Below are 15,223 nucleotides of genomic sequence, written 5' to 3' on the forward strand. Positions count from 1 at the left end.
CACTCAAATAATGGTCTGTGTATACTGTATACCTCACCCTTTCCTGGCGCGACAGCCCATGAAGGGCCAAGGCCGATCAATAAGCTACTGACCTCACGTCCACATGCCTCAGCAGAGGTGAACGATCGTCCAACCAAAACGGAGGTATCATATGGTCAGCACGATGATATCACCAGCCGTTATAGCTGGTTATAGGAACCGGATTTCGCTACCTAGCATAGCTCCCTAAATTAATTTACCCTGGTGGGTGGGCACCGGTCCCATACCCATTTTTTATACAAATAAAATTTATTTTTACTAAATTAACTGCATGAAAACACGGTTACATTTTCTATGTCATTAAAGTGTACACATAATACAAAAGCTGTGGAAAGAGTCTAGGGCAGTGGTTCTCAAAATGGGGTCCCCGGAGCTCATCTGGGGGTCCGCGAATATTCTGGATAGGGACATTTGGTCTTCCTTCAGAAGGATGTTTTATTTTTTTATGTGGCAATAGTGTTAGAAGTGCACTGGTCTTTGTTGGTACAACACATAAATTCGTTCAATAAAATTATTGTAGACAGCCGTAATTAAACAGTGTAAACTGTAAGAAGGACTTCTGTGTGGTTATAATGTCTGTGTGGTAAAAATGTCTCAAAATGCATTAGCCTTTTTCGGTACGTATAACACAACTTATAAATTCGTCCGATTGATTGCTGACAGTCTTCTTGTGTTATTAAAGTTATTAAGCTGTGTAAGATTGTAAGTTTAAACGCAGTAACCAAAAACATTGTATAACTTCTGTCTATAATGGGTCGTTGGTTTAAACATCATCATCACAACACGAATGAAGATGAACTCAGAGATTTTCCGGTTCGTAATTCTAATAAAATATGTGGCTTCAAATTCCCTTTGTCATCATGGATACAATCTCATCAAAGAGATGGACGATGAGCTTGTTAAGTTATCATGTGGCACTGCATGGAAAAACGTTTAAGTGAATGTCAGCTTTTTGATAGATCTATCTGGCCGAAAGTTCATGTAGAATGTAAAAAATCAAACGGTGCTATTCATAGACATTTCGCTAGCCCGCGCTACGAGCGTGCTAAACTAGCCCCGGCTATCGACTGGTTACTTGTGCAGGATTCATATCATATCGCTAACACTGGTTTATTAATACGGAAAACGTTAGTTCGCTGATCTCCACTGGAAGGTATGTCTGTAAAATTGATGTAGACCCTACTGGACTGTATCCGAGCACGAGCATTTGCTCATTTCGAGTATATATTCAAATGTACCATTTCAAATATAAATTATGAATAAATTATTAATTATGAAAAAAATTATGTAAACTGCTATAATTATCAACAAACATAATAAAATATGCCAGCATTTTTACATATGTAGTCGGTGGGATGCGTACTTCTTCAGACCTTCAGACAACCCCGCGTACCTCTGGGGGTACGCGTACCAAAGATTGATTACCACTAGTATAGAGTGTCTTGACCTTGAAATAAAGTATGTATATAAATGTCTGAATGATAAATTATAATTTCTTACTTGTGATAACAGTATCGTCCATCAGGGATGAGTAAAACTGAATTCACTATTAGTAGTCGAGATCTTTTCATGTTGTCCAATACGAATAACGAAAATGTTGCGAAAATATTCCCAATGAGAGTGAAAAAAACGACAAAAATAAATTTTAAGGAACTCTATACAACAATCCTGGTATTTCTCTGCTGCTTAAAAAAGCCTTATGGATAACGTCCTTTATAATATCCCTCAAATTATTCAGGTACTTCTTTGCAAATGAATATCGTGTTTTCGGGAGGAGGGGTGGAAGGCGTACATTCCCATGTTATAAAATGGCAATACAAAGAAGAGAACAACCACTAGAATCTCCAATGTCGAAAATGAATTTTTTCATAACGATCGCTAGATGGAAGGACATCTGCAAGCTATTACTCCATGCAATTCCATCAGGGTTATAACGTTACTTCTTTGGCATCCGTTAGAGAACAGCATAGTGAAATTAATAAATGTTGTTTTCTTGAAAGTGCATTGATCTGATCGATCTGTTATATGTGATCAGAGGTTCTAAGTCCTTGCATTCTGTGCAGCGGAATAACACGTACAGGAACATTTCGCTTTCTTTTACTCAGAAGTTGACAGTTCAAAAAGAATCTCAACGTACGTGTTACAAATAATTTAATTATCTATTTTAGGCCATAATCACATACAGATTTATAATCTGTACTGCAGCAATAGTTCGTAGGCGTTCAAAAGCATACGTAAGTAATTCTAGTTTATTATGTTACGTCATTTAATGTTTTTCATTTATTTATTTATTTATTTATTTATTTATTTATTTATTTATTTATTTATTCATTTATTTATTTACTCAGTCACACACTCATTTATTTATTTACTCAGTCACTCGTTCATTTATTTATTTATTTATTTATTTATTTATTTATTTATCTACTCACTCACTCAATTATTTTCTTACTTAATTAATTACTTACTTAATTACATACTTATTTACGTATTTATTTATTTACTCACTCACTCAATTACTTTCTTATTTATTTATTTATTTATTTATTTATTTATTTATTTATTTATTTATTTATTTATTTATTTATTTATTTATTTTATTGATCTTACATTAGCATTGAAGCTGAAGATGTGGAATAAGTAAACATTTTATAAGATTACAATTTTTTTTAGCGAGACAAAGTGAGACCGAGGATTCTCCATACATTACCTGGCAATTGCCTTATGGTTGGGAAAACCCTCGGAAAAATCTCAACCAGATAATCAGCGCCAACTGGGATCTAACCCAAGCCCGAGCACAGCTCCGGATCAGCAGGCTAACGAGTCTGCCGACTGAGCTACGTTGGTGGCTCTACAAAAAAATGTACAGTACATAGTAAGCAAATGATTCAATTGAAATTGAAAAAAAAATAAATTTCAACGTTGTGGAGAGAGTAGAAATTTTCGCATCCTTGACTTTGTCCACCTCCTTGGCTTAGTAAACCACAAATACTATTTATACATTTCCGGGATATGAACTTGGGTCTGCGGTTGTCGTAAGTTAGCACTCTGTCCACTAAGATACCAAGGCGAACCTCTTATTGTTACTTTTCGCGTGTTATGTCTGTCATGCATATTGTGACTCATCGTCGAGTGAGGGAGGTACAGTTATCAGTCTTCAATTACCTCGAGATTGCAGAAGCGACATTATGCTCACGTACAATACCTAAGAAAATACAGTAATTTATTATCAGCAGAACCCGGATTCTACTGACATGTCATCTTTTGTTTTCCTTGTATCGGAGAAATTGCTCGTTTGTTTATAAATCCCATTTGTGACGTCCATACTCTAAAAACTATAATTTATAGGCCATTTTTTTGCCTTTTTAAAGTTTTAGATTATTTTTAAAAGCTTTATGTCTTTTTTTTAATTTTGGGTCAATATTTTCGTCATTAACGCGATTTTATGAACGCAATCTGTTTTGTGCATTATATTTTGTCGTATTTACATTGAAACGAACAGAAACATATCGTCGATGTTCCTGAAATAGCTCCTATATGACATATTTATCGATTTTCAGTTTTTTGCTCTATTAAATAACTTAAATAGTGATACAGCAAATAATAAAATCTCCTATATGTAATTATATTTCTTTGTTTCGAAAATGTAAGAATTCACAGTCTCCTATGTACGGCTGCCATAGGATGAATGAATGTGTTTTATCTTCCTACTAAAAAAAAATTATGTTTTGCTCATAGGAGTTATTGCAGAAACAACGACTATATGGTAATACATATCACATCGCGTTCGAGTTTTCTTCTGCTTGCTGCGAACCGAAACGAAAGAACAAAAATGGCGAACGATAATACCCAGTATTTATCGAGCCTTAAAAAGTGCAGAATGTTTACAGCAGCGAATGACAAGACGCAGACGTTTAAATGTAACCGATCTGTAACGTGATTGGCTGCCGGAAATAAAAGCGACGCGACTATAATAGGCCTTCTCTTGTGACAGACTTTGCAACAATGAAATTTATAATTATAATTTATAATTTACAACAATGGGACTTATTCCTTGTTATTTATTTCTGTTAAATTGGATATCTTTAGACCATCAATCCATAATTTTCGTCTTGTTTTAGATTTGTATGTATTAAGTTGCTTATCTTTATTTCGTCAATCCATTACTAAGTTTTGTATGTATGTATATGTGTGTGTATTATTAACACTGCAATTGGGTAGGCCTATACACCCGGTGGCAGTGATATATAATATACAATGACGTTACAGTAATTACAGCAATAAAATTACAATAATCACATAAATAAATAACATAGATAAAATAAATGTAAAACTAATTATGACTATTAATAAATAAATGCAATAAACCTATGACTGTAAATAAAGACTATGCTATAAATAACGCCTACTATAAACCAAAGTATATCTAACTTACAGTGTTTCCATTAAACCTAACTATTGCCAACTTAAGTAATTACAAGTCACTTTAATTACATATCAACGTAATTAATTACATGTCACAGCTTAGTTAATTACACTGATCTACAATTAAAATCTCAGCCTAATCTTCTCAATCTTTCCTTAAATGTCTTGATTTTGTGAGGACCACCCTGAAAGACTGTCGCAGGTAAGCTGTTCCAGTCTACTAAGGAAAATTTTGCCACGTATTCAACGCGATTTGAATACGTTTACCGTATTGAAAACTCCATGAAAACGGGGATTCAAAACGATCTGAGTCCCAAGGTCGATACAATTAAAAAGTGGGATCGGATCGACTGGATGAAAACGCGTATCGTATTCAAAACGATCTCAATACGCTAAGCGCGCGATCGATCGTAATTTGTTTGATGTGTCAGCTGTTTCACCAACAGCTAGCGCAGTTACATATGTTGAAAAGGCGTGTTGTAGCACGCATTTTCCAGAAAGCCATTATTACCATTCTTAACAGCCAGAAAATTAAGTTTTCATGCGCCTTATTAAGAAAACTCAACTATGTTTATAGCTAAGCCCTACAGAATGACCAACATACTAACATGTCGATGACATGTTAACCAACATAACTACTTTCGAAATTTAAGCTTCCGTATTCAGATCCTTTTCAATACGTATTGAAAATTGCATGTAAACAGGGATTTGGGAGATTGTATTCAGTGCGGAAAATGTATTCAAATCGATTTAAATACTCCATGAAAACGCAGTAGACGAGTATAACTTGTTTTAGATTTCTTTCTATTAATTCTTATCTTTATTTATTTCATTAATCCAAAACTTTCTTCTTGTTTTATATTTATTTTTGTTAAATTGCATATTCTTACTTCATCACTACTTAACTTTCTTGTTTTAGATTTGTATTTTTATTATATATTATATATATATATATTTATTTATTTAATCAATCCATAACTTTCTTCTTGCTTTATATCTGTTCCTGTAAAGTTGTATATCTTTGTTCGTTTCATCAACCCCTAACTTCTTTCTTGTTTTACATTTGTTTCTGTTGAGTAGCGTAACTTTATTCATTTTATCAATCCATAACTTTCTTCTTGCTTTATATCTGTTCCTGTAAAGTTGTATATCTTTGTTTGTTTCATCAACCCCTAACTTCCTTCTTGTTTTACATTTGTTTCTGCTGAGTAACGTATCTTTATTCATTTCATCAATCCAAAACTTTCTTCTTGCTTTATATCTGTTCCTGTAAAGTTGTATATCTTTGTTTGTTTCATCAACCCCTAACTTCTTTCTTGTTTTACATTTGTGTCTGTTGAGTAGCGTATCTTTATTCATTTCATCAATCCAAAACTTTCTTCTTGCTTTATATCTGTTCCTGTAAAGTTGTATATCTTTGTTTGTTTCATCAGCCCCTAACGTCTTTCTTGTTTTACATTTGTGTCTGTTGAGTAGCGTATCTTTATTCATTTCATCAATCCAAAACTTTCTTCTTGCTTTATATCTGTTCCTGTAAAGTTGTATATCTTTGTTTGTTTCATCAACCCCTAACTTCTTTCTTGTTTTACATTTGTTTCTGTTGAGTAGCGTATCTTTATTCATTTCATCAATCCAAAACTTTCTTCTTGCTTTATATCTGTTCCTGTAAAGTTGTATATCTTTGTTTGTTTCATCAACCCCTAACGTCTTTCTTGTTTTACATTTGTTTCTGTTGAGTAGCGTATCTTTATTCATTTCATCAATCCAAAACTTTCTTCTTGCTTTATATCTGTTCCTGTAAATTTGTATATCTTTGTTTGTTTCATCAACCCCTAACGTCTTTCTTGTTTTACATTTGTTTCTGTTGAGTAGCGTATCTTTATTCATTTCATCAATCCAAAACTTTCTTCTTGCTTTATATCTGTTCCTGTAAAGTTGTATATCTTTGTTTGTTTCATCAACCCCTAACGTCTTTCTTGTTTTACATTTGTTTCTGTTGAGTAGCGTATCTTTATTCATTTCATCAATCCAAAACTTTCTTCTTGCTTTATATCTGTTCCTGTAAAGTTGTATATCTTTGTTTGTTTCATCAACCCCTAACGTCTTTCTTGTTTTACATTTGTTTCTGTTGAGTAGCGTATCTTTATTCATTTCATCAATCCAAAACTTTCTTCTTGCTTTATATCTGTTCCTGTAAAGTTGTATATCTTTGTTTGTTTCATCAGCCCCTAACGTCTTTCTTGTTTTGCATTTGTTTCTGTTGAGTAGCGTACCTTTATTCATTTCATCAATCCAAAACTTTCTTCTTGCTTTATATCTGTTCCTGTAAAGTTGTATATCTTTGTTTGTTTCATCAACCTCTAACTTCCTTTTTTGTTTTACATTTGTTTCTGCTGAGTAACGTATCTTTATTCATTCCATCAATCCAAAACTTTCTTCTTGCTTTATATCTGTTCCTGTAAAGTTGTATATCTTTGTTTGTTTCATCAACCCCTAACTTCTTTCTTGTTTTACATTTGTTTCTGTTGAGTAGCGTATCTTTATTCATTTTATCAATCCATAACTTTCTTCTTGCTTTATATCTGTTCCTGTAAAGTTGTATATCTTTGTTTGTTCATCAACCTCTAGCTTCCTTTTTGTTTTACATTTGTTTCTGCTGAGTATTGTATCTTTATTTATTTCATCAATCCATAACGTTCTTCTTGCTTTATATCTGTTCCTGTAAAGTTGTATATCTTTGTTTGTTTCATCAACCTCTAACTTCCTTTTTTGTTTTACATTTGTTTCTGCTGAGTAGTGTATCTTTATTTATTTCATCAATCCATAACTTTCTTCTTGCTTTATATCTGTTCCTTAAAAACTATTGGACACCAATGATATTGGAGCTATGAATATTCACATTTCGCAAAAGTAGAATTTGATTCCTATACAATTCCTACTGTAACATGAGCACATCATGGCCTCTTAGAAAATAATTATAATCAAGCACTGCAAGGCCTATTCTTTCCTGTAAAGTTGTATAAGCTTATCTTTGTTTATTTCATCAACCCCTAACTTCCTTCTTGTTTTACATTTGTTTCTGTTGAGTAACGTATCTTTATTCATTTCATCGAGCTATAACTTTCTTATTGTTTTATATTTGTTTCTGTTAAGTTGTGATATATATATATATATGTATATATATTTACTTAATTATGTAGTTATTTATTTACTTAATTATGTACTTATTTATTTACGTATTTATTTATGTCATTAATCGATAACTATGTCTGATTAGTGTAATATTTACTACCCAGTTATGCATGCAATGAATGGGGGAAGAACTGGCCACCCTACCCCATTATCTCCTGACTTAGTTGCCTCATAAGTGATGCCTTATCGGTGACACTTATAACGTTCAAACCTGTCTTCGAACAGTTGACTAAGCAACAAACAACAATCTATAACTTTCTTCTGTTTTATATGCGTTTCTGTTACATTGCATAGGCTATTTTTATTTGTTTCATTAATCCATAATGATCATCCAACCAGTACGGGAGTAACGTGCTGTTAACATAATGATCTTTCCAGTCCTTAGGCTGGTTTTCGAAACCGGATTTCGCTACCAAGCGTAGCTCCCCAAATTCGTTACGATGCTGAATGAGTTCTCACGCAGAAATTTCATGAGGAAATTTCAAGTTAGAGGGATAGTCATAGCGCAGGAAGCTGTTTTTTTTCTCTCTGTAGGGAGGAGGAACCCGAAGGCTTACACTATAGTCTGAGGCATATTGTGCTTACCACTCGTATTATTGTGAATGACTGGGTAGCCGAAAGGCCGCGCTCTTGTGCAAGTACAGCACACCGCACCGTGAACTTAACCCGGACTGTTGTATGGATGATCATGATGATTTTTTATTGGGTTATTTTACGACGCTGTATCAACATCTAGGTTATTTAGCGTCTGAATGAAATGAAGGTGATAATGCCGGTGAAATGAGTCCGGGGTCCAGCGCCGAAAGTTACCCAGCATTTGCTCGTATTGGATTGAGGGAAAGCCCCGGAAGAAACCTCAACTAGGTAACTTGCCCCGACCGGGATTCGAATCCGGGCCATCTAGTTTCGCGGCCAAACGCGCTGACCGTTACTCCACAGGTGTGGAGATGATGATGATGATGATGATGATGATGATGATGATGATGATGATATGTGAATTAATGATGGCGAAATGAGTCCGAAGTCCAACGCCGAAAATTACCCAGCAATTCTGCTTCAAATGGTTGAGGGAAACCCCGGAAAAAATCCCAACCAGGTAATTTGTCCCAACCAGGATTTGAACCCGGGCCCGCTCGTTTCATAGCCAGACGTGCTAACCATTACTCCACAGCGGTGGAGAGGGGATTGGTTTAGAAATAATATGAATGTTGTCATTTAACAAGGTCCACATTATGTGATGGTTACGCCACGTTTTATCGTAACAACGTACATCTTTGAAAACATTAAGGATTGGTAGAGAGATATGGTGACGATTAATGGACAGAATTATGTTATAGTGTTGCAAGATTGATGCTGAAATTATATAATCATGTCACTAAACGTTTATCTTCATGAAAGATATTGCACTACGTCAAATTTATCATACAGTAAAAGAATAACTGAGAAACACTTCTCGGGATGGTATCGGAAGTCGGAGTTTTCCCAACATTTGGTCTCTACGATTACCGAACATTAATTATTCATCTACGGGAAAGAGTTTATCTTAACATTAACAGTAAGTATGATTCATTGCGTTCCATATATCTTACATCAGCACTGTAGCTTTGAGATGTGGAGCAAGTAAAAAAATTACACAAAATTATATAATATATATAGCAAGTACATTAATTTAATTTACAAGCACAAAGAAATCATTAGTTGAGTAGAAGTTATGGATGTATAGAATTGTTTCCATTTTTTCTCTCTTGGCTCTTCAACGCTGTGAGAGGACATGTACTGTACGTGAACGGATAGAGAAAATCATTATTAATTAATTAATATTTAAACTACAGAAGCACAAAAAGTTGACATACATTTTAGAGCTCGATAGTGAACCATATAGGAATATTTTAAGCTGTGAGACATAACGTTTATGTACATATTTTGTCTGTACTCATCATTACATACTGTGTGAAAAAATATTCTTAAACTTGCATATATAATAATAATAATAATAATAATAATAATAATAATAATAATAATAATAATAATAGTAATAATAGTAATTTATTTATTTAATCTGGCAGAGCTTAGGCTAATAGGCCTTCTTCTCTTCCGCCCAGACAGTATAATGCACACAACTCAAAAAGAAATTATATTATAAAGCTCAAATTTTGTGCAGACTTTCAGAACTCAAGTACACTAAAAGAAGACTGTTTTGTGATATTAATATAAGGATTTAAGGTATTTTTACAGAAATTGCGAATTTTAATTTTAGTGGTTTTTATATTAAAATGAAAATTTTGTAACTTAGAGTCGACGGCAATTCGGAAGGCAGTAGTCTGCTAGCATTTGCGTCGAGAGAGCCAGATAGAGAGAGTAAGACAGCGTACAACATTGCCACGTCGTACTTCACACGCATTTGCAATACAAATAACGCAGAAGAGAATTTAAATTATCAAAAGACAATAATGACCTTAGCCGTTGATTACTGTAAGTATGACATCAAAGAATTCCTCTTTCCTTCACTAACAATATTTTTTACACGGTTCTCAATCCCACACCACATGCTTCTGCAGTCGTTTCTTGCGTGTTGGCAACGTTACAGCCAGCACCATGATGGCCGGCAGCGTTCTGATTTTCAACGTTTTTAAAATAATTATACATCTTAAACATTATTTTCCGCGCCTGCCTGTGCAATACTTGTCTTTTTACAGTCTCTTCTTCCATTTATTTGTCTTACACACACAAAGTAAATGTTAGTTTTACTTCTTCAATGTATTGAAACACTCACACGTGAACAGATGAACTCCGGAAGTACTTGTTAGAGACTGATTCCGATTGGTTCTGCTGTACAAACTTGTGACGTCACATACCACAAATGCTACGGCGCATATAGCAGCTTACCGCCTTCCGAAATGTCGTCGACTCTAGCTAATCAAAGAAACGATATTATGAAATTCTATTTTAAAGAGTATATTATTCAGAACTAGCGGTGAAAAATCAAGTTCCTTACATGACTTGTTTTTAGACATGTGCACGCACATACGAAAATTACAGTTATATTACCGGTTGTTCTTTATGGTTGTGAAACTTGGACTCTCACTTTGAGAGAGGAACATAGGTTAAGGGTGTTTGAGAATAAAGTGTTTAGGAAAATATTTGGGGCTAAGAGGGATGAAGTTACAGGAGAATGGAGAAAGTTACACAACACAGAACTGCACGCATTGTATTCCTCACCTGACATAATTAGGAACATTAAATCCAGACGTTTGAGATGGGCAGGGCATGTAGCACATATGGGCGAATCCAGAAATGCATATAGAGTGTTAGTTGGGAGGCCGGAGGGAAAAAGACCTTTAGGGAGGCCGAGACGTAGATGGGAAGATAATATTAAAATGGATTTGAGGAAGGTGGGATATGATGATAGAGACTGGATTAATCTTGCTCAGGATAGGGACCAATAGCGGGCTTATGTGAGGGCGGCAATGAACCTCCGGGTTCCTTAAAAGCCAGTAAGTAAGTAAGTAAGTAAGTAATATATATATATTTTTTTTCCATAGTATGCAAACTGCTATGCATTAAAATTCTTATCCTCTATTGATTATATAAACATCCTTAAAATGACATGGTTTGGATACTGTCATTCTATAATGAAATATAATTAATTTGAATATAAGTTTATTTTAGTTTTACAAAAGAAAGTTCTAAGTATAAGCTAATGATTGGTGTCCATAAAAGGACGTTCTGTAAAAGGATTTTCCAAAATTGAGGACGTAGCTGCAATAAGGGCCCATACTCCAAAATGCTATTCTGACGTTATAGAGTTGAAATTTTTAAAAACAGTGCAGGGCCTATAACATATATTAAAATAAACACGTTTATCAGCATTACTGTTCAAAATTTCTCAACGAAACTTTGTGGGCATAACAGAGAAACTACGGAGAATTGATTTATGCATTCTCCGGAAAAAGGGCCTATGGGGCTATGGGCCCTTATTGCAGCTACGTCCTCAATTTAGAAATATTAGATTAGATTAGATTTATTTATTTAACCTGGTAGAGATAAGGCCGTCAGGCCTTCTCTGCCCCTCTACCAGGGGATTACAACTATAACATGAACAATAAGATTACAATTAATATTAAATTTACAATTACAATTACAATAAAAATTAAAGTACGACAAGAATACCTGATTAATGAAAGCTAGACATTTTATCATAAAAGTTAAGAACAAAGAATATTTTTGTATTTACTAAATTACAAATTAAACCTACAATAACAAAATTCTATAGTGATGAAATTACCGGATATTGAGATATTTTGTGGTAGATTAAAAGAACTATTTACAAGAAACCATGTCTGAACGAGTCTCAATTACTGACCAAGTGCCTAGTAAGTTTGCGTTTGAATTGAATTTTATTTCGACAGTCCCTGATGCTAGCAGGTAACGAATTCCAGAGTCTTGGCAGGGCTATTGTGAAAGAGGATGAGTATGAGGAGGTGCGATGGGATGGTATTGTTAGTATTGTTTCATGGCGAGAGCGTGTGTTCAGATTGTGGTGGGAAGAAAGGTAAGTGAAGCGAGACGACAGGTACGAAGGAATAGAAGAGTTCAAGATTTCGAAGAGAAAGAGAAGTGAATGTAAATTTCTTTTCTTATCTAGTTTAAGCCAACCTATTGCTTCCAGGGATGGGGTAATATGATCATATTTACGAACATTGCTTACAAAACGTACACACAAATTATGAGCACGTTGAAGTTTCATTTTGTTGTCGCTGGAAAGGTCAGTCAGTAAAATGTCAGCATAGTCAAAATAGGGAAATACAAGGAAATATTGGCCAAACCTTGTTAGTATAGTTTTTTTTTCAGATGTTGTTTTATATTAAAAATTATTCAGAACATTCCAGTAGCGAAGCTAAGGTGTATACAGTGTATGACTAAAATGTGTGTCAAAATTTTAGAGGCATATTCCTCTCTTAGAAAGTATGAAAAACCATTATATGGACATTGGTCCGGAATCACTTTATTTCCTTATTACAGCTCCTTTTCTACAACTCTGCTTACATTGACGCTATATATTATGAAATAAAAATAGCATACTACATGGAAGTATCAATGTTTGGGCCTGCATTGTTGGCGACGTTCTGGTGGGACCTCATGTTCTTCCACCCAGGCTCAACGGAGAAAGATGCAAAGAGTTCTTAAAGTACACCTTACCAGTTCTGTTACACCATGTGCCGTTAGCAATAAGACGAAACACGTACTTCATGTACGATGGAGCTTCTGTTCACTTCGGTGTCAATGTTCGTGATTTCTAAATCAAAAGTTCCGTGACAGACGGATAGATAGAGATGGACCAATACCTTGACCCTTACGCTTTCCAGACTTAAAATCACTAGACTTTTATTTCTGGTGTCATTTAAAAGAGCTTGTAAATAGAACCCCGGTGCAAGACGAAGAGAGTCTTTGAGCGCGTATTCTGGAATGCAGCGAGACAAAACAATATTCTCCAGGGATACATAAGCGCATCCGAGATTCAATGCGACAATGGGTTGATGCTAACGGAGAACATCTTGAACACTTTCTGTAAGACACATTTTCATACAGTATGCTATTTTTATTTCATAATGTACCGCATTATACAATATAAGCAGAGTTGTAAGAAAAGGGCTTGTAACAAGGAAAAAAAAGCATTTCCGGACCAATGTTCATATAACATTTTCACATCCTTTATATGAGAGGAATATGCCCCTAAAGTTTTGACATATATTTTAGTTACACCCTCTATACTGGGTATGCCGAAAAAATCTGCTTACATTATATCTTTTTATAGAGAAGATGTTTCTCGACTTTTCTATTTTTTTTGTGACACAGACTCTACAAGAAGATGAGGACCACTTTTTTTTTTTTTTCCACCCACAAGCAGAATACAGGCAAAATATAACTTATTTGTCTCAGAGGATCCTGTTATCCAAGGATATTTCTTATACCATGACAATTGAAAAATTATATTTTCTCTTCCTCCATCCGCTGTTTTAATATGTAAATGTGGTGTCGATTTCCTAGCTTTGTAAACACATTTTGTTTCATACATCCACCTTGAAAACTGTTTCTCTCTTAATTCTACAAATAATAACCTCAATGTTCTCTCAGTATGAGCCACTTTACACAAAAATAATATATAACACACATTCATGCACGTATGATTAAATTAACACTCAACAACGCAATGGCGCATTCAGAGAACACGAATATAGAGCGGTATATTAGTGTTTCGTACAGAGATGTAGCGAATCGATACCCTCTTCCCAGTCCCCTCTCAAGCTTGCGAGTCAAGGTCGTAGCTATGTCTTTAGAGGCTTCTGCCACAAGCCTCGAACTGAAATCTCCATCCTGGAATGACTGCCAACAATGAACTTGATATAAAAAATAATAGGAGTGAAACCAAGTTTTACGATCTTACAGGCCTACTGTTACTAGATATAATTCAAATTTTTGGGTAGGCTAAGCTCAAAAGCCTCTTAAGAGCTTCGCCACTGAAACATTAATAATAATTTTAATATAAGAAACTAATAATTCTCAATTCACGCTCTGTTAACCTCAACTGTTGCGAAAAGGAGTTAACTATCCATGTATTACGTTCCGCAAATGCACCACCTAATTATCTTAATGGACCTTGTACGTGAGCGCATGGGAAAATCATTATACACGGTGTTTCAAAAGTAATGCATATTTGCAATTAAAATTGAATGAGGAGATATTGAACAAAATACTCATATCTACATGTAAAACCTTGTTTTTAAAAGGAATATTTTTATGCAAACAAAATATTTTTGAGATTATTGTTGTAGGAATTATGACGTCATCGAAAACATTTTAAATGCACCCTATAGCTTTAATATCATCTGAAAGATTATATTTTATGTAATATTTAATTTGTTTTGTACAGAAGCATTATGGTTATCATTACTATGGTTTACTTACTTACTTACTTACTTACTTACTTACTTACTTACTTACTTACTTACTTACTTACTTACTTACTGGCTTTTAAGGAACCCGGAGGTTCACTACCGCCCTAACATAAGCCCACCATTGGTCCCTATCCTGAGCAAGATTAATCTAGTCTCTATCATCATATCCCATCTCCCTCAAATCCATTTTAATATTATCTTCCCATCTACGTCTCGGTCTCCCCAAAAGTCTTTTTCCCTCCGGCCTCCCAACTAACACTCTATTTCTAGATTCGCCCATACGTGCTACATGCCCTGTCCATCTCAAACGTGTCGATTTAATGTTCCTAATTATGTCAGGTGAAGGATACAATGCGTGCAGTTCTGTGTTGTGTTATTTTCTCCATTCTCCTGTAACTTCATCCCTCTTAGCCTCAAATATTTTCCTAAGCACCTTATTCTCAAACACCCTAAACCTATGTTCCTCTCTCAAAGTGAGAGTCCAAGTTTCACAACCATACAGAACAACCGGTAATATAACTGTTTTATAAATTCTAACTTTCAGATTTTTTGACAACAGACTAGATGATAAAAGCTTCTCAACCGAATAATAACAGGCATTTCCCATATGA

General features: G+C 34.5%; 1 protein-coding gene across 6 annotated transcripts in view; it reads left to right on the forward strand.

Annotated features, from left to right (window-relative positions):
- The window catches only part of LOC138701890 (phospholipid-transporting ATPase ABCA3-like), a 196,313-nt gene that overhangs the window by 14,944 nt on the left and 166,146 nt on the right, over positions 1–15,223 (forward strand). The window lies entirely within an intron of this gene.

The sequence above is a fragment of the Periplaneta americana genome, chromosome 6 (assembly GCF_040183065.1).
Source record: "Periplaneta americana isolate PAMFEO1 chromosome 6, P.americana_PAMFEO1_priV1, whole genome shotgun sequence".
In the NCBI taxonomy this organism is placed as follows: domain Eukaryota; kingdom Metazoa; phylum Arthropoda; class Insecta; order Blattodea; family Blattidae; genus Periplaneta; species Periplaneta americana.